The sequence below is a fragment of the Budorcas taxicolor genome, chromosome 12 (genome assembly GCF_023091745.1).
Source record: "Budorcas taxicolor isolate Tak-1 chromosome 12, Takin1.1, whole genome shotgun sequence".
Classification (NCBI taxonomy): Eukaryota; Metazoa; Chordata; class Mammalia; order Artiodactyla; family Bovidae; genus Budorcas; species Budorcas taxicolor.
In genome coordinates, this window is record NC_068921.1 from 68447130 (window position 1) to 68469886 (window position 22757).

Genomic DNA, 22757 nt, shown 5'->3' on the forward strand with positions numbered 1-22757 from the left:
CAGGCTGTAAGGAGATTGTGAGACCCAGTGAAGAAGCCTGAAGTACATATAGTCAAGTCTCAAAATTCACTCATAAAGATTTTTTGAATGTCTACCTTGTGGCTGGCCCTGTAGGGTCGGAGAAACCGGAAGTGAATATGACAAGCCCCTTTCTACAAAGGACTCACAGTTTTATTTAACTACTGACCATTTATACTTTATGAGTATGAAATCTGAATATCTGGATTTAAATATTCATTCCCTTTTTGGAAAAGCTACCTGGAACTTTTATGCCTTTTAGTCATGCCTTTTAGTCAGTCCAGCTGTCATCCTTGCATGGATTACTAGATAGGTTTCACATCTTCAGTGAATATGTTTTGGGGCAGGTTTTAATGATCATTGAAACATTAATTCCATTGTATTTTTTCACTTTCAAAATATTTTCAACCATAATGTAAATTAAGGCAAAACCACTGTTAGATGGTAGGTTTAGGCTACCAGATTGTCACTGTTAACTAGTAAGGAATACACTATATAACTGATGAATTCTTACTTGAAAAAATACCTCCTGTTCAAATTCCTAAGTTATTAAGACTTGACGAAAATATCAAGGACTGGGTGAGAGTGCAACTTGGGGTTAAGATTTTCTTTTACCACTGAGGAAAGGGAGATCTAGAGATATAAAAACCACTGCCCACGATAGATGAAAGAGCTAACACTGGAATCCACGTTTTCCCCTCCCCATCTGATTCTCCTTCTACTGTGCCTTATTCTGCTACCAAAAGTGTTAACAAGGATCATAAAATGAAAATATCTGTATCTATGTTTATATATACTATGTCTATGGGACTTCCCCAGTGGGTCAGCAGGTAAAGAGTCCACCTGCAATGCAGGAGACAGAGGAGACGTAGATGCTATTCCTGAATCAGGAAGATCCCTGGAGTAGGAAATGGCAACCCAGTCCAGTACCATTGCCTGGGGAATCCCATGGACAGAGGAGCCTGGTGGGCTACAGTCCACAGGGTTGCAGAGTCAGACACCACTGAGCCACGGAGCGTGCACACATACTATGTTTATATCGATTATCTGTACAGTCTGGTAACCTTTCTTGTTTATTGCACTGGGTCTTCTTTGCTGCTCATGGGCTTTCTCCAGTTGCAGCGTGCAGGCCTCTCAGTGTGGTGGCTTCTCTTATTGCAGAGCACAGACGCCAGAGTGCACGGGCTTCAGCAGTTGTGGCACATGGGCCTGGTTGCCCCATGGCCTGTAGGATCTTCCTGGACCAGGGATCAAACCTTTGTCCCCAGCAGGTGGATTCTTAACCACTGGACCACCAGGCAAATCCTGGGTAATTATTTTAAATGAAGCAGATAATCTGTCTGTGGCTGAAGAAAGTGAGTTGAAAGTGTGTTTGCCTACTGGCGACTGTAGATGTGAATCAGTGCTACCTCAATGGTCAGAAGCATGGAAATAGAACACACGCAATCCTTTGGTGTTCCTGCCTTAGCAAAAATAGGGATTAAATTTGGATACAGGTTCATGGAGAAGACAAAAATTGTCTAATTTTACCTCAGACACACCCCTGTGTTGTTTAATGGACGAAAAATATATATTTGTGTGTTCCTCAAAAATAGATGCTTTGTGAATCATTTTAAAAAGATGTACATTGATAAAAAAAATTAAATGAGATCTCATTATTTTAAAAACATCTAGTATCTGCAGATACAAAGAACTCATATAATACAGATTATACCCTTTGTCTTCTTTTTTTGATGCTTAAAAATCAGTTTTACCAGGTGAAGAGTATGATAATTAAAATATTAATTATAACTAATAAGTATAAAGAATAATTGTCCTTTTAGCTGGTAAAGAACCTGGTAACTCTTCCACATGAGGTGCTGTTGAAGCATCTAAATATATTTTTAGCAAAGAGAAACCTAAAAGGAAAAATAATGAGATGCCTCTGTTGAATGTTTAAAGTCTATTTTTTACAATGGAATTAGGCTTACTCTGTGAGGACATTACAGAAGGCATATTTTGAAGTAACATAAGAAGCAAATTTCTAAACTTTCTAGGAACTGGTACTGTCTGAAAAGGATGGGGGTACTCCTGAGGCAGGGGCTCAGCCTCTGAAAGTTTCAAACAGATCTTACACCTTTACTGGAACACAGCTTACACCTTTTCTGGGTGATACTGCAACCGTTGTTTGAACCAGATGACCTCTAGTTACTTTCAACAATGAACCCTGTTAAGGCATTATTGAACAATTATGCCAATGGGAGTACAAAGGAAATCCAAAATCAAGGATGGTGTTTGGTTTTATTGATCCGCAAGAATGGCTGTGGCTGACTGAAATTCTATCTTGAGGAGGATCCTGAGGCCACTTCTGGGCTCAATATAAATGAGCACTCTGATTGATTGATGATGCTGCACTAGGAAAGAAATGAAGGGAAGGGTTCACCCCTGCACACAAGCCTGGCATGTGCCACCTTGACCTTAAAAGGCAATCTGTCTTTTCTCCATCTCTAGCATTTGATGATTCATTATTTTCCACCTTTGTTCTTATGCACCTAAGCATATTGGTTAACTCAGGTTTGAAATTCCAATGATGAATAGTCTTCCATGTAGAAGTTTTTTTTTTTTTTAATTAACTAAAAATTATACAGTTATAACTTAGAAAAAAGCATGTGGTGTATGTTACTATCCCTTTTAGGATGACTTATGATTTGATTAAAGATTATAATGAACAATCAGAAGATTTAACTATTAGATTTTATTCAAATCGGCCTTTTAAATTATTGAAAATCTATCTGGCTTCGTGTTTTGGGAAGCTTCGTGTCTGACTTCCACATGCCCTTTGTTCTTTTTTTAAGTTTGCCTGGCTTAAAGGAAATTATTCAGTGCAGAGCTCAATTACAAATGTGCTCTGACAGTCAGGAGGCTTTCTCTCTGGTTTTATCTGGAACTCCAACAGAGGTGATAAAGAAGTCCCAAGGCCTGGAATATAAATTCATACATCCACAAACAGTAATGGTGATTTTTTTTTCATCTAAATCTTCAGGAAAGTCCAAATTTCAGAGAGTTTCTGGTTCAGGTTGTTTCCATAACTCTTTCTTAAGACAAAATGCAATGAAGTATATGTGAGCCCATTATATTGTACAACCACTGTACATAAAAATTAAGAAGGTAATCATAGTTACCAACATTTTGATTTGGGCCAAAAATCCGTGGGTTGTAGGACATTGAAAAGTCTAATGACCTTGAGAGAATCGTAGGGTTTGGATTTTCATGAAGATGAACTTTGCTAAGTGACTTTTGCAGATATTTGTACACAGTAAGCATTTGTTTGATGTCAAGCATGATGAATGTTGTTTTCTTCCACTTATTTTCCCCTTTAAAATATATTTATTTTGATCATGCTCTTTAGCAAATTTTTCCTCTGAGACCTTGTACAAATAAAGTAATAGATATAACAGAACCTAAAAACAGAGATGGGGCCATGGACTTGAGTTTCATTTAAAGTTATCTAATTGTTCTACTGATGATTTACATGTGTTTATTTTTAGCATTTTACATATTACTTACACATAATTATCCTAAAATAAGTACTTATTGGAGACTGAAAATCAAAACATGGATTTCTTTCTTTCTTTTTTAAATTATGAAAGTATGATAACACATTTATAGAAAACTTGGAAAATATAGAACACAGTTACATATCGTTCCACGGTATTTTACAATTACAAAATGTTTTTTAAAATCTTTTACAAAGATTTTTAGTTGGCGTTTCAATATCAAACTCTCAAAAATTAATATAATGAATCTACAGAGGAATTGAAGGATATACTAGACTTGCAAAAGCACTGTGAACCAATTCAACATAATTAAGATTTATACAATTTTCACATGACTGTAGGATACAAATTCTGTTCAAGTTCTCATAGACTGTAAACTAGGAGATACTAGAACATATCCAAGGACGTAAAACAAGGTGCAAAAATTTCATGATCTAAACATATTGAAATCATACAGAGTCTGTTCTTTTATCACTGTGGAATTATGCTAGCAATCAATATCAAAAGATATTTGAAATTAACCGACCTATTTGCAAGTGCAGTGTGACATTTGCCAAGAGAGATCTTTGACTTAGCCATCAAAAGGCTCAATAAAGTAACAGGAATTTCTTAAAACATGGCATGTGTTGCTTAAATTTTTTCCTACCTTCCCACGGATGGCTTGAGAAAGCCCCTCATGTATTAACTTGCACTCTGCTAGGCACCAGAGAAGCAACATAAATACTGCAGAAACACCAGCTCCAAATCTGAAGAAGTCTGCAGTCTCAAGGGAGGAGACAGGTGGACAAACAGCAATTAAAAGGGGATGTGAAGTTTATGTAGTATGCATTGGAGTCCATAGGATGCTAACTTAAGCTGGACCAGACAAGTGATGCCCAGCCTCTTGGGGAGGGTGGCAGCTGACTAAAACCAGAAGGACAATACTTGTGAGTGAGATGAGGGGTGAGCGAGGTGAGGAGAGTGGAACACGTGCAAGAGAAGGAAATGTGCAAAGACCTGGAGTTAAAAAACGCTGGGCCCCCGTCAGGAAATTGTGGGTCTAAGAAAAAGAAGAGCTGTATGTTGCAGAAAGGAAGAGAGTCATGTCTACACCTAATTATTTTCCAACTCACACATGAACTCTCCAGACAGCCGTCTTCCTCCTGGACTTCGCTCTGAATGGCCATAAACATGAATGCCAGCCCCGCGCTAGAATAAGGAGTTTAGTAATGTCTTTGAACCAAAGTAGTTGTTTGATTCCCATCCAGGAATACTGTCCTCATCACTCTCTCCTAAAGGATTCACAGATGAAAGCAATACACTCATGAAATGTGTGAGGCTCTTTACATAAGCTTCTTTAAAAAAAAAAAAATCATTCTTCTGATCCCATCTCACAATCTACTTAAAATACTTCCAAGATTTTGCTGTGAGGGAGCTCAGCACAAAGATGGAGCTACCATAATTCCAACAAGAATGTGGTTGTATGCATTCCGCTCAGAGACATTCTCTATAAAACTTTTTTTTTTTTTAAGGAATGGCTGGTTAGATTTTCATCTGTCTGTATTTAGCATGAGGAGTATTCCTGGGCTTAAGAATAAATTATTTTTTCTTTGACATCATCACTCTTCATTCACTTCATCAGGCCTTTTTTGGCAGTAGGAAGAGATCTTTCCTAACCTGGTCTTCGGGTTATAGAATAATGCCATGTTCAGATCACATGGAAACTCTGCCCATTACATGATCTATTACATGGGTCTAAGAATCAGGTGCTTCTATGCATCCATGCTGTGGGCTTTCTCTCCTGAGTCACTAAAAGAAGCCAGGACCCTCCAGAATAGGTCTTTACATAATCTTGATTTTCTCGCTAGAGATTTGTTCAATGTTCGAGAGGAAATCTATGACTTAACAGTAATGACATATGAAAATAAGCCCCAGTAACCATCCAAAATGCACCAGCTCTCATCTCTTTGCCACCTGGGAAATCATGCTATTTGTAAGAATAAATACAATGATGTTGTCATTTAAAAATGAAGGTGAAGCTATATATTAGAATTTCAGCAAAATCTGTGGATTTGGTGGCATTTGGGGTGTTTTGGCGGAGAAGGCAATGGAACTCCACTCCAGTGTTCTTGCCTGGAAAATCCCATGGATGGGGGAGCCTGGTGGGCTGCTGTCTATGGGGTCGCACAGAGTCGGACATGAGTGAAGCGACTTAGCAGCAGCAGCAGCAGCAGCAGGGGTGTTTTGGAAATCAGTGCGTATTAGAGAACCATACATTAGTGGTTTGCATATTTTCCCAGTAGTGCAAATTTCTTCCATCCAGAGGGTACAGGTAGCATAAAAACATCATGCTTTATTTGACAGACATCCTCAATAGGCTTCATGTATTTTCTTCCAGGGTAGCAATCATCATGTGAAAATACAGATTAAATAGCTCATATTCAATATCTCAGCAAAATCCTACTTTTTAAAATGTGGGCAGATAAGGATGTCTTGTTCTCCTGTGCCAAGAGTATTTTCAGAATCAGATGCAGTATTAATGAAGTTATGTTTTAAACATTACAATGAAGGTTTAGAAGTGATTTTCAACAGATTTCAAAAATCACATTGGATTTAAACTGCTTGAACTCCTTTTGCTCATAAATCCCATCCCTTCTGACTGCCTGTACTTGACATTATATTTATTGAATTTGATACCCCTACAATAATAAGTAGGTTTTACATACCCTTGGCTGCAGATAGAAAGGTCAGCAATAGTTGTTCTTTTGATGCCCAGTGCTGAAGATGGAAATATAGAAGACAGTTGCCCAAACTTCCCTAGGCTTTCAGCACATCAACACCAGGTGTCTACTTAATATTTTGACTCTGACTTTTGGAAGTAAATCAGTAGAGCTGTCTTTGAAGTTAAGTCAGCAAATGATTATATTTTCACCTTGCATAGGAAGATGACCTACATAATGTAAAACAAAAAGCATTTATCTCACCGTAATGTGTGTATGCTTTTTTGGTTAAAAGTTGATTATATCACAATGCATCCAATATAACATATAAATGTGGTACAATGAATGAACTTGAGAGAAAATGGAAAGTTTAACCTCTTTTCAGAATCGAGGTAGTTATATAAAATTTAAAGCCTAGGCAACAAATAAAGGGGCTGGCCTACCAGACAGTTTTACTTCTGGATCTTAAAATTCTTTATATGCTCATATGCTTACAGATGTGTATATATCCTTAAATTATTGAACGTGGAAAAAAAAATCTTTGCATTCATCATGTAATAGTAGCTATATAGCATCATCTATATTAATGGTGTGTGAAGCCATAACCACTTTATGAATATAATAATACAGGAAACCTAAAAACATGATTAGAGTCTTCAAACTCTAGCATGGTAAGTATGTTTTTTATACACATAAAATTTTCCCTGGAACATTCTGCACTAAGATTGCATGAGCTAGAACTGCCAATTAAATTCTGTGCTTCCTTCTTTCTCTCCATTTCCATTGTAGATATAGTGGTATTTCAGAGATTTCTAACAAGGCAGTGTAAAAGTATGAGATAAATGCAAAGACAGGGAAATGCTGTTATTTAGCACTAGAAACAGATCCACACTGGAAGTATTTTCATGCCTGTAAATGTTTGTAGAGTCATTGAAATCTCTGCAGATGACGTATTGGAGTTTATTAAGGACAGTTATTTCACCCATGGTGAGCTAAATGCAAAAATGTTTCTGTGTGCGACTTTACACTTTAATATTTCTAACTAATAGAATATTTCAAGTGTGTATGCTGCAGCTGTACATATGTGTGTACCTGGATTACTCCTGATGTTACACATTTTTAAAATCTGTAAATAACACAGACACTGCTTTCACCAGGTTCCATAAGCATCCCATAATGTGTCTCCATTACTACTCTGCACATTGTTGTGTAATTATTTATTTATCTGTCTGTTTCCTGCACTAGATTTTTTATCTTCCTGGGTAATAGGGTCAGATTCCACTCACCTTCACTTCCCTAGGTCATATCATATTGCCTGGCACATAGGAGTACCGGAGCAAATGTTCACTAACCAAATAAATAATTAACACATTTGGTATCCAGACTACTAAGAGGGCACAATATCCCGATGTTTTCATTATTCTAATGCATCATAGGAAATGCCATAACAAATACCATTTGTTCTAGTACTTTCCCTCTTTCAGTGACATTATAGTACACTTATTTTACAGGCCTCCAAATGAAATTTCATTTATCATAGAGGAAAAAATCAGAGACCAGTTGTTTGAATTTATCAACCCAGAATCTAATCTCAAAAGAACCTACTTCTCCAAATCTCAGTTGAAGCTTTTTAAGAAAAGACAGGCTGGCTTAGTGTCTGGAAATTTAGTGTCTGTGAATCTCGGTTCCTGGATGGATGGAGACATTCATTTCCTTTGTGACTCCATCTATTCAATCAGATTTAAGAGCTGGGAGTTTGAAGAAAAAGCTGATAAGCAATTCCAATTATATTTGAAAAAAAAATTGTGTTCTAACAGCAAATAACATAGGGAAATCTACTCCCATGTATCAATCTGTGGAGAATTCATTCAGAGACATTAGCCATTCAGGGATAAACAGAGTAGGTGAAGTCCAATGATAAAAGTGAAAAAGATAGCCAATTTAATAAATTTCCCCATTTTGAGGGAAAGCATTTCACTTTATTTTTCTCTAGCTCCTCATTGCCAAGGATGTTCTCCAAGAGTTTTCTGATGGGCTTTGTTCATAGGAGTTAACAGTTTAATTGAATATTTTAAATGGTCACAAGTTCTAATGGAAAGAGTATAAATACAGGATGGTTCTTGGCACACTGGTCCAGAGCAACAGGATTATCACTTTACTAATCCTGAAGGAGGGCATTGCAACCCATTCCAGTATGCTTGCCTGGAGAATCCCATGGACAGAGGAACCTAGTGGGCTACAGTCCATAGCGTCACAGAGAGTTGGACATGACTCAAGCGACTTAGCACATTGTTACTAATGTTGACTAACTCTTAGGTGATTAATTCATTAAGAGATTCAAGAAATATCTCTGACTTTTAAATATTTGTATTAGTCATCTATTCAGTGTATTTCTGACTGGTTTATTATGTTTATCCAAATATATTTGTAGTACCAATAATAATAGTTAGCTGAAAGTGATCCTGATTAATTTATTTATTTTTCCAAATTGGTGGAAGCAATTCCCTGAAGCTCAAAAAGCATATTTTCTTTCCATTATTCTCTCAGTAGTTTGTCATTCAAACTGAAATTCCCATAGTGTATGTCTCTCTTTAAACTCAGATGATATTTGTAACAATGGGTATGTTAAATTGGTGAGAGAATGCACTGCACTCCTAACACCTAGAATTATAAGAATGTGGCACAGGAGAGGGAAGGTTTAATGAGGAACAGAGCAGAAGGAGAGGTCAGAAAAGCACTATACTTGTAGTTGGAGAGGAAGAAGCTAAAAGGCCTGGAAAGAAATACTGGTTCAAGAGAATGCCTCAGTTTGCAAAGACCAACTATGTTTTTAAGTGTCTAGTTAAGTCCAGGCACCATACAATAAATATGGTTACTAAGTAACCTGTTCATACACACACGCGGAACCTATAGCTTTGCAATTACACTCAGCTGACCTTATCTACCATTGGAATCTCCCTCCTAATATCCCAGTTCTATATGTCTACATTCTTTTCTTTTCTTACAAAATGATTGAGATTGCATCTCCTTATTCTCCTGTAACCATGTCTCTGTGTCTTCCAATTCACATTATTCCCCTGCCCTCTGCTAAGTCACCCCAGTTGCGTTCGACTCTGTGCTACCCCATAGACGGCAGCCCACCAGGCTTCCCCGTCCCTGGGATTCTCCAGGCAAGAACACTGGAGTGGGTTGCCATTTCCTTCTCCAAAGCATGAAAGTGACAAGTGAAAGTGAAGGCACTCAGTTGTGTCCAACCCTCAGCGACCCCATGGACTGAAGCCTCCTCCGCCCATGGGATTTTCCAGGCAAGAGTACTCCACTTGTTTTTGTTGTTCAGTCGCTAATTCATGTCTGATTTTTTGTGGCCTCATAGATCTCCCGGAGTTTGCTCAAATTCATGTCCATTGAGTCAGTGATGCTTTCTAATCATCTCATCCTCTGCTGCCCCCTTCTTTTGCCTTCAATCTTCCAACTGCCTCTACTCAAAGTCAGGCTTGGCACTTCCTGTTAGCTGGCTTCCCTGTCTTCAAGCTCTAGATACTCTGCCCCACAGATAACTTTCAGACCCTCTCTGAACTCACCCAATCTATCCAACTGAATATCCTTCCATTTTCTGAAGCATACAAGTCAAGCAGTTTTCTCACTCTCTCTGACTCTCCTTTAAAAAAAGCATGGCCTTGGGAAAGATCTTATCCTCCCTAAATTTAACCAGCTCCTCCCATGATGACCATTCACCTAATGTAAAAAGATTCAAGGAAAGCACCTGCATCAACTGTCTTCCATGGGACCTGGTGCACAGTCGATGCTCAGTGAACTCTCCTCTTTGCCCTTCGTCCAGCCTTTGCGGTGCTTCCCATTCTGCCCTTGCTGTTCCTCATGAATTGTGTTCTTTCATCCTCCATTTTTCCGGATTCCTTTTATCTTCAGAAGTTGAAGGTGTGTATCCTCCATGAAACTGTCCCCAGATACTCAACAGATGTCACCACCTTCCACCTGTGGAACCATTCTCTACACAGAGTCAGTAACATCCCATCCATCATCACTTATTCTCTAATTTCTGTGTTTGCTAAGCTAGTCTCTGTAGCCAAATTAGAGGTTCTCTCTTTACTGGATCTTACATTTCTTCTAGAACCCATCCCAGTGTAGAATGTATAGGGGGTTCACCTTGGTGTATCTGATTCATGAAGTGACCCATGACCTCTCAGACATTTTCATCTCAGCCTTTGCTGGAAAACCATCTGCAGAGAAGAACATGTCTACCCACTCCACCTAAAATAGCCCTTCCACCACACTGCACCCTTATTCTGCTCAAGATTTTCTTTATAGCACTTACCTCTACTTGGCTATATGTTAGCTATTTGTTATTTTATTTCTTTAACTGTCCACCCTGTTCCCATAAAAATACAAGTTTCATGAGATCAGGCACTTCATTTTTAACATTTTTAATAACCCTAGGGACAAGAAGAATGCCTGGCACTTGATAGACATTGAAAAAGTGTCGAAAGGAGTGAATCCATTTAGAATCTAGTTTTCTGATTGACAATACACAGTTATGATTTTGACTCAAATCCTAGTCCAAGTGAACAGGTTTAGGTTTTATAGATCATTAAAATGAATAGATGGCTCTTATTAATAAACATGTATGTGGACAGCTTTACCAAAAAGGCCAGAATTCCCCAGCTGGACAGGAAGCTTTAATATGTAGCTCTCTTCTTACTTTTCTGATGAAACACAGTACTTAGATATAAATGCCTTTCTATTAATCTTTTCTCTATCCACTGACTTAATGATAAATACTGCACAGGCCTGTATAATGCTCATCAGTTATCAAAACGAGAAGTTTTGGGATTAGTGAACATTTGATGCAAGTGAAAATGGCTTTCCCATTCATCACTAATGACTCAAGCCCCATATTACTGTGCATGGTTGTAGTTCTCTCATCTCCCAAGAAGCTAAGGTTTATAAAGTGTGCTTCTGAAAGAAATTACTTTATGTCAATATTTAGTTACCGTTATTAATGAAAAAATACTCATACGACTTTCTGAAATGTTCTGTGAACATTTTTATTAACTGTACCTAAATCCAGAGAAACCATTCTCCATTGCTGCCACCTGTTCTTTTAGAAATTTTTTATCCAAGGCTAAGTCTTGAGTCATAATGAGAAAACCTGCTGAGTCAGAATTATTTCTCTGTGGGCTTCTCCCATACTACACAGAACATTCACTTTTCTACCTAATAAAGTAGTGTATGCTGCTGCTGCTGCTGCTGCTGCTAAGTCGCTTCAGTCATGTCCAACTCTGTGAGACCCCGTGGACGGCAGCTCACCAGGCTCCCCCATCCTTGGGATTCTCCAGGCAAGAACACTGGAGTGGGTTGCCAGTTCCTTCTCTAATGCATGAAAGTGAGAAGTGAAAGTGAAGTCGCTCAGTCGTGTCCAACTCTTCGTGACTCCATGGACTGCAGCCTACGAGGCTTCTCCGTCCATGGGATTTTCCAGGCAAGAGTACTGGAGTGATATATACTATATAAAAATTATACCATATATATTTTCTGTGTGTGTGTGTGTGTTAAGTCACTTCAGTCATGTCTGACTCTTTGTGACCCCATGGACTGTAGTTTGCCGGGCTCCTCTGTCCATTGAATTCTCCAGGCAAGAATACTGGAGTGGGTTGCCATGTCCTCCTGCAGAGGATCTTCTTGACCTAGGGGTCAAATCTAGGTTTTCTGCATCTCCTGCATTGGCAGGCAGGTTCTTTACCACTAAGGCCACCTGGAAATAAAAATTATATCATGTGCATTTTATGTGTATATTATAAATTGAGAAAGGAGGAAATTGACATATGAATAGTTTTACTTGGGCATGATTCATGATATAAATCAATTGATATTCATATGGTCCATTATCTGTAACAATATGAATTCATACCCTCAGATCAGCAAATTATCAAACTCAGTTATGTGCAAATGAATTCAAATATGAGTTAAAGTATTTTATATCAAAGACTGTTTGTGATGAAGAAACTAAATACTCTCAGAGCTTCTCTCAACAACGTATAAAGTTGTGAAGTGAAAGTGAAAGTTGCTCAGTCGTGTCCGACTCATTGTGACCCATGGACTATTCTGGAATTCTCCAGGCCAGAATTCTGGAGTTGGGTAGCCTTTCCCTTCTTCAGGGGATCTTCCCAACCCAGGGATTGAACCTGGGTATCCTGCACTGCAGGCGGATTCTTTTCCAGCTAAGCCATCAGAGAAGTCCAAGTATACTGGAATGGGTAGACCATCCCTTCTCCGTGGATCTTCCCGACCCAGGAATCAAACCAGGGTCTCCTTCATTGCAGGTGGATATAAGGGTTGGTTGGTTTTAAATGTCATGATTGGAAAGGGAATTGAGAAATCCTCTTATCCAGGCCTTGGAAGTGTTATTATCCCTTCTTAAGTTAATAAAGTTGACGTCCAGAGAGTTTGATTGACTTGCCCAAGATTATAAAGCTGATTTGGTAGTGGAAGAAGAGGCAGAACTTGTGTATAGTGCTTTTTGTACTATGCTGAGTCATCAGAAGATGCTGTGCTTATGTTGAAGCTCCGTCTTGGAGGATGGGTAGCACAGTATTGGGCATAGAAGCTAGAAGTTTCAGGGCATCATGAGACAGTGAGGAGAATGGTTTGGCTGCAAGTGAAGTGAGAGTTAATGTCAAGGATAAACTATGTGATGGGTTTATATTTTGTCTGATAAGCGATGGTGCAATTTTAGAGTGTTTGTTTGTTTGGGTTTCTGGGAGTAAGGGGAGTTCGGGTTTGCTTTTGAATAGGAAAATGATATGTTTAGATGACTAAACTAGCATGGAGGTTCATGTTGAATAGAACAGGATATACACCCAGAAGCCAGGAGATGAGTTAGGATGCTATCTACAATGGTCTTGTTTATAATAAGGGCCTTCTACCAAGAATAGTATTTTACATTTTATGACCTTATGCTTTTCAAGCAATTCAAACACTTTTCACAAATATTATCACATTTATCTTACAAGACTGTGAAGAAGGCAGGGGCGATTATAGTCATTGCATACAGTAGTAAGACCAGCAGCCTATAGGCAATACATTGTTCTCATTGCTAATATATTGTTGAACTGAGTGAAATTCTTAGCAAATGTCTGAAAATCCAATGCCCTTTCCACTGTATATCTTGTTCTCTGTTTCTTTAACTGTTTATGTACTTAAAATACAGATACAATTTTTCCTTAGTAAGTTATTGGTGATAATAATCCTCCTTTTCTTCTATGAATGTACTGAATATTTACTTTTTTTCTTCTTGCTTTTGGTTTTTGTTTGTAGGTTAGAGATTCAACTAGAATGGTTTCTGCTTCCATAATTTTTTTAAGAATACTTTATCCATTTAATCTAGCCACTTATTCACATTTTTAGTGAAAAAGCTTCAGGAAAGAGAAGTAAATAAAGATGCTCAGACGGCCATGCTGCCAGCAGCATTTGTGAAGCGCTTATCTTCCAGCTCTCTTTCGAGGGCTAGGACAGGTGATGGAGTGACCGGTGGACAGGTGAAATGGAGTCACCACCGCAAGGGGCAGAAAGCCCGCAGCCAAGATGAGCGTGCACCAGGGGAATGAAACACTGGCCTAAGCTTCCTGGTATTGTGTTCCTGGGAGACAGCATCATAAGAGTTCATGGAAAGTGGGTCCCATTCAAATATGTTTTCTTCATGGTTAAGAAAAAATAATCTATAAATATGCAAATGGCTCTTTAGGTGAACCTGGGCCTTATATGGAATTGAAATGGACTGGAAGAGAAACACTGACAAATTCTACCATGTGTAAAATAGATAGCTAGTGGGAAGCTGCTGTATAGCACAAGGATCTCAGCTCAGTGCTCTGTGATGACCCGCAGAGGGGTGGAATGGGCTTAGTGGTGGGAGGGAAGTCCAAGATGGAGAAGATATACATATACCAATAGCTGAGTCACTTTATTGTACAACACTATAAAGCAATTATACCCCAATTTTTAAAAAATATGGGTGATAGAACATGACTTAGTGAATAGAATATGAGACACCAAGAGTGGAAGTCCTTGTCTGAATCATTCACCAGCTCCCTACACAGTCTTTGTGATCTGGATTTCTATTTCCAGTTAAATATGGTAGGACCATTGACCTTCTATCTTAACAGACATGATTCATTATACATGAGATAACTCTATCTTTTAGTACTTACTGTACAAAATGTAACAAAAATCACTAGTAAACCAGAGACTTTATTTTTAACAATCTTTAAAGAAAACTTTTTCAGGTTAAACTAAGCATAAGAAGTTTATCTGAGAACTCTTTTTACTAAGAAGCAATTTTTCTCGTAAAAGAATCTGAATAAAAGTAAGAACATGTGTTTTCACTTGATGGACTATCTTACTGTTGCTGCTAAGTCGCTTCAGTTGTGTCCAACTCTGTGCGACCCCATGGACTCCAGCCTACCAGGCTCCCCCGTCGATGGGATTTTCCAGGCAAGCGTACTGAGTGGGTTGCCATTGCCTTCTCCAAGGGACTATCTTACTAGTGGTTCAAAAATAAGGTTGTAATTACCCTGCCTTCAAAACAGGTAAGGTTAGTTTTCTCAGAGAGCCTACTGTACAGTAAACCATGGTGGAATATTAGAAAAACCTTTTAATTATTAATTAACCAGAGAAAGAGATGAAATTTGGTCAGGGAAAATGTCTCAGTAGTGCCTTCTAGAAAATTATGAAGAAAGCCCAACCCTACCTTATTACGTGAGTCATGGCTTGAAGTGGGGTGTTTGAAGGTATTCATACATGCTCCGTCTTAGGGAAAGTAGATGAATGAGCAGATCGAAGAAATTCTGCTTTTCATATTTGGGAATATGCCAAGAACTAGGGCAGAGGCCTGCAAGCTATTGTAAGTGTCAAAGCATATGTGATCTGGGAAACAAACCAGAGCCAAGTCATGTAAAACAAGGCCAGGATGATTAAATCACCTCCAAGGTGTAAAATATAAGCCAGACCTCAGAAACAGAAGCACATTAGAACCTTGAAGCCAACTTTCAAAGTAGAGAAGCAAAACAAGACCAAGCCAATTCAGGTATCATTGTTTGAGCAACTTCTTGAAACAAAAAGGCAAAACCTGATGTTTATTAAGAACCCAACATGTGCCAGGCACTGTAACTTTCCTTCCAGAATCACATCAAGTCTGGGAAGCAGTCATAAAAGGTTGTTGATATAGATAATGAGGGCACAGGGGAGATTTAGTAAAGTGCTAAAGGTCTCTTAGCTAATAAACCATAAAATCAGAGCCGTGTGACTTCAGAGCTGGTAATTCTTGACTACTACCTGGTGCCCTGCACTGGGGAGAAAAAGAAATGAATGAGACATGCCCATACTTCTGTATGAAATTATGTAACACCTCTATGGTCTTCTTTGGCTGAACTTGCTTTGGGGTCTAGTGCAGCCTGGGAACTTGGATTGGCGACCTGAGAGCCTGGCAAATTCATCTGCATCCCTTGGAGAAACAGCGCACAGCAGTCATTCCTATGTGGGCATGGATACCAGCCCACTGAACTCTGTATAGTACAGGGGTCTCCATTCTTCTTTAAACCTTTTGCACCCCTTGCTAAGAGGATTTTGCTAATACTGGCAGACCTCTAATATGAGCCCTAGGTGATGTTTATGAATTTTGTGACATCTTCCACTGCATTAAGTCCAGTTTCATAACATTTAAAAATCTGATTGAGATTAACATATACACACTACTATATATAAAAGAGATAATCAATAAGGACCTATAGTATAGCACAGGAAACTCTACTCAATACTCTGTAATAACTTACATGGGAAAGGAATCTGAAAAAGAATAGAAGTGTGTGTGTGTATGTGTGTGTGTGTGTATGTGTGTATGTATTTAGTTGCTCAGTCATATCCAATTCTTGGCAACCCCATGGACTATAGCTCCATGCTCCTCTGTTCATGGGATTTCCCAGGCAGGAATACTGGAGTGTGTTGCCATGCCCTTCTCCAGGGGGTCTTCCCTACTCAGGAGTTGAACCCACATCTCTTGCAGCTCCTGCATTGCAGGTGGATTCTTTACCATTGAATCACTGGGGGAGCTGTATAAATCAACTCTTCTCCAATGTAAAATAAATTTTTTAAAGAAAAACATCACAGCTAAACAAAAAGAAATCTGAACACCAGTGGAGCTCTGAAGAGCCTGCATTCCCAAGCTAGAAGCTATGATCATATTAATAGTACTTTCTGGCTGACAACCTCCCCAAGGATGTAGGAGCCCATTCCATCTGGTTCCCTAGGGCTGGAAGCTAGACAGCCATAGAGTTATGTGAAGTCTTCACAGCCACATTCACTGGCATCTCTCTCTTCTGCACCATCATTGGAAGTCTTTGGCTGGACTCTGGATTTCCTTGGTGGAGGCTATGACCTAATCCATCTCTCTCAGGCTGATTAATCCGGTCACTATGCAGAGTCTGCAGAAGGCTAGGTGATTATTTCCACATCTTCTCACCCCTGAGCTTCAAGAGCACAGTCATTAGCATACAGCAGCTCCTGGATTACTGTACAAAGGACTTTTCATCATGTTCTAAATCAATTGAGTTGGAAGAGTTTCTTGGAGAAACTTCATGATGCCGACTTCCATGTCCTTTATTAAGTACCCAACTCAGCTGCACAAAATCAATTAAGCCTGAACCTGTTACGCTTCCAGGTCTTTATTCCACTGTCAAGGGAGAATATACCAGATAAACTCATCAATTCTGACAAAATCAATTATATGTCAGGTAAAGAGCTTTAATATATCCGTGACCCCAGGACAGTTAAAAGTGTTTAATACATCATCAAGTCTCAGACTACTGGGATCATTATTTCATAAAGCCAATGAATGGAGATATCTTGACTTTGGCCCTCATATTTCCAACATTCTGCTTAACTCTCTTAAGAGTCTAGAATTGGAATTCCAGGACGACAACATCAATGTCATGCAAATAAGAAATTCCAAGTGATTCAGGCCAGTTTTTTGTTTGGCTGCTGCTAATGGAGAGATGCCATAGTAGCCACTAAAGTTAAAAATCCTCCATTTCTTCTTAAAAATTCCTGTGAATTCCCCTAAAGCTTAACTTATTGATGGAAAGTATGTGCAATGATGATTATTATTCCTTATAGTTATTTTATTGGCATTTTGTGAGCACATTCAGGCTCTGAATTACATACAATCAATTCTCTTTACTCATTGTGGTTATATTATATAAAGTCACCATGAATGCAAGCACTGAATTATCGAACACTGAACCAAGGCTCCTAAAGGAAATACAGGGTTAGATTCCTATGAGCCTCTGGTCACATCTTCATCAACTGATCAATACATAACTTTGTTTTATGTGAGTTTCTCCTTAAAGATACCTTATTATATATTATTACAGACACCTTAATATATATCATTAATTCATTAATATTAACGTCATAGCCAACAACTCTATAACTTATGCCTGAAGTGAAGCTGGTCTAACACACATATTTTCCCCATAAGGCATATCCCAGCATAGATCTCAGAAATACCAGAGCATCTCAGCTCAACACTTGGGATGCATTTTAAAGAGTGAAGTCATCAACAAAATGACAAACATATAAAAAATGTAGCAATAAATAGGCTGTAAAACAGATACTAGTTTAGAGCATGAGAGCATAAACTCTTAAGAAGGCAAGCTTCATCTTGTTCAGCCTCTGCTGAGAATGTGAGCATAGAAGAACTTAAATTTGTCACAGCTCTATGCATGCACACGTCCAGTGAGCTGGGTATTACAAATTTATTACAAATAAATAAATACAAATAAATTTCAGCAAGTGGGTGAATTTGCAAATACAGAATCTGCAAATAATGAAGATCAACTGTATTTAGCAAGCATTATTTATTTATTCCTCATTTCAGCTTCACAAGATGAGAATGGAGTTGAGATGATTATTTTATGGATAAGGAAATGTAAACTAGGATGGGTTGTGTGAGTAAGGAAATTAGCCAAGGCCACACAGTTCCTAGGGTTTTCCCCTGTGGCTCAGATGGTAAAGAATCTGCCTGCAATGCAAAAACCCAGTTTGATCCCGGGTTGGGACGCTGGAGAAGGAAATGACAACACACTCCAGTATTCTTGCCTGGAGAATTCCATGCACAGAGAAGCTAGCAGGCTATAGTCAGTCCTTGGAGTCTCAAAGAGTCAGACACGACTGAGTGACTGACACTTTCACTTTCACTTCACACAGTTCCAGTGGGCAAGAACAAAGATTAAGACCATAGCTGTCTGACTCTATAACCTATTTATCACACAATGGCTCCATCATCCCTCACCTGCCAATATACTGTAATGTTTGAAATTATCAGATCATGCAGTATCATATCTGGAAAGTTAGAATTATTCCTGGCTCTTACAGGACCTCAAAATAGAAAGTGAAATTCAACTTCTATTGCTTTGGTAGACTGCATTCTGGGGACCTCATACTCTGTCATAAAAGGTCACCAGGACCCAAAATGTTTGTATCATTTCGTCAAGGTAAAGCTGAATCCAATTTATATGATGCCATGAAAAACTGGAAAAGAAAAATGGAGAAAGGCCTCACCAAAGACAGTTTTTTGGTTTGGTTTGGTTTGATTGGGAAGGTAGTTGTATCATCTATTTCCCAGTTTATAAAAATGGTAAAATGGAAAGAGCAACATTCAAGCTGGGAAAGCCACTGCTTGCCAGCAGTGCATTCTTGCCATTTCTGTGCCAGGGTAAACAGTGTACTTGAAAATTTAGGCCTCTTGCTGAAACAGAAACAGCTGAAAGAGTCTGATGTTGGTGATATCCCTCTTCTGAAGTGCAAGTGGCCTATGCCATCTATTAACCTGGTGGCTCAGATGGTAAAGATCTGCTTACAATACGGGAGACCCGGGTTTGATCCCTGGGTCAGGAAGATCCCGTGGAGAAGGGAATGGCAACCCACTCCAGTATTCTTGCCTAAGGAATTCCATGGGCAGAGAAGCCTGACAGGCTACAGTCCATGGGATCACAGAAATTTGCACACAACTGAGCAACTAACACGACTAATCTAATTGCAATTTTGTGAATCAACCAATAGAATTCTTCAAAATTACAGGAAAGGTCATATTCTTTTAATTCATTTTTGGATAACAGATCAGGCAGATGATTTGTGGTGTTCTGAAAAGAACCACACAAAAAAGTTTGCATCTGAATTATAATTAGATGTAGCCAGTCTGAGTCGACAAGCAATTAATTCTGTTACTTAGACCTCTGGAGTCAGTGATCCATGAATTGACATTCACTAGGTGGTTGTTTAAATTGAATCTTTGCAACTCCAAACAGTACTTATTCATTCAAATTGGAAAGATGATGATAACCAGGAGATATGGGTGTCTGGGTTTATCAGTTTCAACTTGGTTTATGGAGCCTCTTAAATGAAAAGAGAACATAAGAGTCATAACCCCTTTTAATTTCATTTCTCACTATGGTAACTGGCAAGGAAAATAACCACAAAACCAGAGATCAAATTATGTGTGTGTGTGTGTTAAAGGCATCTTAAGCATATATTTTTAATTTTAAGTAGTTCTAAAGAATGAACACTTGCATACAGGATTCAGGAGTTATTTAAATTTATTTCCCTTAATGACCTGATGGCAGAAGTTGTAAAACGAGGCCATCTGGATGTGATCAGCATACCCAGTCCTGGAGAGAACTCACTGAGCATTCCATGTTCACACAGAGTTCCTGTGAAGTTTCAGATGATGCTAGCACAGGCCAAATTACAAGAAAATTGGCTCTGAAATTTCATTGAACGCATTTGAAAAGGCAATATTTCGATTAAATATGAAAGAGAGTCGTGTGGCTGTGGGAAATACCTAGGACAGAAAATGCAGCCATGGGATGCTGCCCTCCTCACGGTGCTGCTTATTTAGCTTGGTGCCCGGTTTATGTCAGGGCATCATTCAACTTTACAAGGACACCAGACTCAGCCACATTGCTTGAAGATGCTACTTTTTTTTATTTCTGAAAAATGAGAACAGCTGAAGCCTTCCATGCTATTTATGCTGTGCATAGGGTAATTGTACAGCTTTAACAGGGTAGAGACGGGAGAGCAATAAAGCTGGATAAACAAATGATATTGCAGCTTAGATAAGTCTCCAAGAGTCTGAACGCTTAATCAGATAGCCTGAAACAAACGTGTCTGCCTATCTGAGTATCAGCAAAGAAAAGTCTGTTACAGAAATTACTGGCACCTCATGTTTCTTCTATTAGCCCAGCAGTACCACAAAGCCGTATACATATAAAGATGAAGTATTGCATATAAAGTTTAAATGTGGTTTGGTTCAAACTGATATGCCATGAGAAAAAGATATAGAAATGTTTTCTCCAGTGGCAATGCCATTTCTTGTCACTTCTTTTTCTTTTTTTTTTAATTGGAGGATCATTGCTTTACAGTGTTGTGGTGGTCTCTGCTGTACATCAACTCGAATAGGTCATAACTTTATATATATATATATATATCAATCTCCCCTCCCTCTTGAGCCTCCCTCTCCTGCCATTCCACCCCTCTAAGTTGTCGTAGAGTGCCAGGCTGGGCTCTCTGTACTATAGACCAGTGTCCTGCTGGTTATCTTTTACACATGATGGTGTATAGATGTCAATGCTACTTTCTCATTTTGACCCACCCTTTCCTTCCCCTACTGTGTTCACCAGCCCATTCTCTACCTCTGCGTCAACTCTATTCCAACAAAATTTTTAAAAATATTAAAATAAAATCTTCAAAAATATAAACAAAACCTGGGTAGGTGAGTAACCTCCACCCCAAGATGACTGCTGATAATTCATGCTCTTCTGCACTCCCCTTCACCAATGGATGGGAGCTGGGAGCTGGGAGCTGGGAGCTGGCCCTGTGTAACTGACAGAGTATAAATGCTGTGTGGCTTCTGCAGGTAGACCATCACGGGCATTGCAGCTTCTGCCTTGTCTGCTGGATCTCTCTTTCTAGGGAAGCAGGCTACCAGGACTGTAGGACACCCAAGAAGCCTCATGGATTGGCTCCCAGACAACAACAGATAGAACCAACCTGGCAGTCTTAAGAGTGAACCACTTTAGAAGTGGCCCATCCAGTCCTGGTCAGCCAGCTGACATCTAACTTGAACTGAATGAGATACTGCAAGGGACAAGTGCCCAGTCAAGTTCCTTCCAAATTCCTAAACAGAAACAATGAGAGGTAACAAATGGTTCAGTTCCACTCAGTCTGACTGTGACTTGTTGTTCAGCACTACTTAGCCATATAGTTGATAAATAAATTGTGGTTCATCCATATCATGGAATATCCTATAGCATATAAAGATGATATATCTCTACATATATTTGCAGTTATTTGCAGCTATTGCTGGTTATTTTTGAAAAACAAACTGCCAGATAGCATGCATTGTACGATCTTACATGTAGTTTTCTTAGATTACTTTTTCATGGATAAAGAAAAATCCTAAAGGATATTCACCAAAATATAAATAGGAAATATCTATAATGGTAACAGATTTTCATTTTATTCTTTATAAGTTTGTAGTTTCTACATTTTTATCAATAAACTGACACCAACTTTATAATAAAAAACAGATGAAATCAATTTTAATAAAATATTTTACTTAGCTCAACATATCCAAAATGTTACTATTTCAGCATGTAATTGATATTAAATTATGATTGATAAATTTTTGATGAACTATTCAAAATCTAGTGTGTATTTTACACTTTCACGACACTTTAATTCAGACTAACCACATCCCAGTTGGCACTAGTGATAAAGAACCTACCTGCCAATGCAGGAGACATGAGACGCAGGTCCGCCCCCTGGGTCGGGATGATCCCCTAGCAAAGGTCATAACAGCCCACTCTAGTATTCTTGCCTGGAGAATCCCATGGACAGAGGAGCCTGGTAGGCTACAGTCCCTGGGGTTGCACAGAGTCGGACATAACTGAAGCGACTTAGCTTGCACTCCACCACATTTCACGTGAGCAGTCAACACATGTGGCTAGTGGCTGACATGCCAGCCAGCACAGCTCTAGAGATGAAGGATCCATGAAGAGTTTGTGGGGGAAAGAGTCATGAGATGAGGGGGAGCTTCAGATTAGTCATATTCTTTTTTTATTTTTTGTGTCTTAAATTATTTTATTTTTTCCATTGGAGTATAATTGCTTTACAGTGTGATAGTTTTTGCTGTACCACAATTTAATCAGCTCTAAGTATACAAATATCCCTCCCTCTTAAGCCTCCCTCCCATCCCTCTAGGTCATCACAGGGCACCAAAGGAATGAAAGTGAGTCATTTGTAGTGGTGTAGATGGACCTTGAGCCTGTCATAGTGAGTGAAGTAAGTAAGAAGGAGGAAAACAATTATCATATATTAACGCCTATATATGGAATCTAGAAAAACGATACAGATGGACCAATTTGCAGGGCAGGAATAG

The 22757-nt window shown here is 38.8% G+C and overlaps 1 protein-coding gene across 1 annotated transcript in view; it reads left to right on the forward strand.

Annotated features, from left to right (window-relative positions):
* GPC6 (glypican 6) overlaps positions 1 to 22757 on the forward strand; it is a 1214516-nt gene that overhangs the window by 883199 nt on the left and 308560 nt on the right. The window lies entirely within an intron of this gene.